This window comes from Pteropus alecto, unplaced genomic scaffold (genome assembly GCF_000325575.1).
Source record: "Pteropus alecto unplaced genomic scaffold, ASM32557v1 scaffold42, whole genome shotgun sequence".
Taxonomy (NCBI): Eukaryota; Metazoa; Chordata; class Mammalia; order Chiroptera; family Pteropodidae; genus Pteropus; species Pteropus alecto.
This window is the reverse complement of record NW_006434825.1, coordinates 2,620,219-2,622,079: the sequence shown is the minus strand read 5'-3', so window position 1 is coordinate 2,622,079 and position 1,861 is coordinate 2,620,219. Positions and strand designations below refer to the sequence as shown.

The following is a 1,861-nucleotide window of genomic DNA, read 5'->3' as shown; positions in this document are numbered from 1 at the left end:
ATGGGGTTAACCTGGACCAGGTTTCAACCTTTGGTCCAATCATCAGTATCCGGGATCAGGGTCTTGTTGAACAATCATGGCTTGCATTTTAAGAGAAAGGGGGCTTTGTGGATTGGGTAGATATCACAAAAGATAGCATCACCAACTCTCTTTAAGATAACTTATTTTGCAAGTGAACTCTTCCAGTATAGTTATATACTGATAAAATAGATTTTTGCAACTGCAGATACATACACACAGAAACACATAGACTCACACAGGATTTTCTTTATTTCTCACTCATAGTTTTGAGCACAACTATTACAGCATTGTCTATGGCCATGCTACCCTGAACACGCCCGATCCCATCTGATCTCGGAAGCTAAGCAGGGTCAGGCCTGGTTAGTCCTTGGATGGGAGACCACCTAGGAAGACCAGGTGCTGTAGGCGTATAAACAAACAAACAAACTATTATAGAATTCTGGGGGTGTGGTTCCCAGGTTCATGTGTGGGGATAAGAAAGTTTAGGCCCAGTGGAGGACTCACTGGGACTAGCCTACTTCTCCCACCTCTAAGTCGATTATCATCATCGAGTCACCTGTTTCCGACAGTCATTTTCATGATGTGGTGTACTGGGACACACCCTGGATTTTGCTGTCAAACTTTCCCAGCTCTGCTATTTGCTATCTATTACCAGAGCCCTGGACAAGAATTTTAATCTCTCTGAGCTTTTAGGTTTTTCATTGGTCAAGGCTTTTCTCGCTGCATTACATTTGAATGGGACCTGTATCAGTGGCTTAAGATTCGTTGCTATTCCCAAGGTGAGGAAGAGCCCAAAGACCAACCTGCAAGAATTTGGACCATGCCAAGTACAGACTACGTGAAGGCTTTGCATGCATTAGTGGTGGGGGCTCCCGCTCTCACGCTAGCTTCTCTCCTCTGGCTGCCTCTGGTCTATGGCAGAAGCCTTGCCATGCTTGAGTGACAAAGCAGATTGCTTCCTCCCACTTCTGTAGCTGCTTAGGACCCCTTTCTCTATCCTAGTTTCACTCTGATTGGCAAGTTCACTCAGAGTGAAACCTTAGCAAAACCTCAAGGTTTGGCTTAACTGCAAAGGGGTGGTTGATATCAGATTCATACCCCAGAACTAGAAGACCACTCGTGAGAAATTCTGTAAGCACGGGAGACTGTGGTTTATGTCAAAATCAGCCTGTTGGAATGAAGCCATTTAATGCCAGGTGGAAATACAGCATCATCGACTAGAACCTTCAGGCCCTGGAACCTCTTAACTCATCACCAGCTAGTGGGCTAAGCACTGGGGAGGTCGTGACCAATCCCGTTCCCAGACAATCATCTGAAACAAGACTAAGCTTACATCAAAAACAATATTTAAGTATGTCATCTCAGGAGAAAGGAGGCAGAGATAGAAAAGTCAGGTCTCAAGAGTCAGATGGGCTGTTGTTTCAGACTGAGTTCTGCTTCTTACTACCTGGGGACTCCAGTTGATCCCCAGAGCCTGAATCTCCTTATTTGTAAAAAGGGGATAATACCAACTGCATGAATTTGTTAGGAAAATTAAATCCAGGGAGGGCCATGACATCGCCCTGAACAGGGCTGGAGAAGCAGGTGCTCAGAAATGGCTCTTTTTCTGGCCATTTTATAGATCTTTAGAGAGGTCAAAAGTAGCCCAAGGAGCTGCGGCCAGTCGTCTTCGCAAGCTGCGTCACTATGATTTATGTAACTGTTGTCATGAGCCATAGCAAACTGGAACAGCCCCAGTCTTTGGCTTCTGCCATAAATGTGGGCCTGGGCTATCTCAGATCCACGGTCAATACGACAAGTGCAGAATTGTTCATAAGATGCAGACTTTTGAGAAGGCAGG

At 45.5% G+C, this 1,861-nt stretch overlaps 1 protein-coding gene and 1 non-coding gene across 2 annotated transcripts in view; both read left to right on the top strand.

The window, feature by feature from the left end:
- Window positions 1-1,861, top strand: part of WWOX (WW domain containing oxidoreductase) — a 908,680-nt gene that overhangs the window by 791,249 nt on the left and 115,570 nt on the right. The gene's annotated exons all lie outside the window — the stretch shown is intronic.
- LOC112478169 lies at window positions 311-429 on the top strand. The gene has a single exon (XR_003045738.1). It is a non-coding gene; the product is annotated as a 5S ribosomal RNA (ribosomal RNA).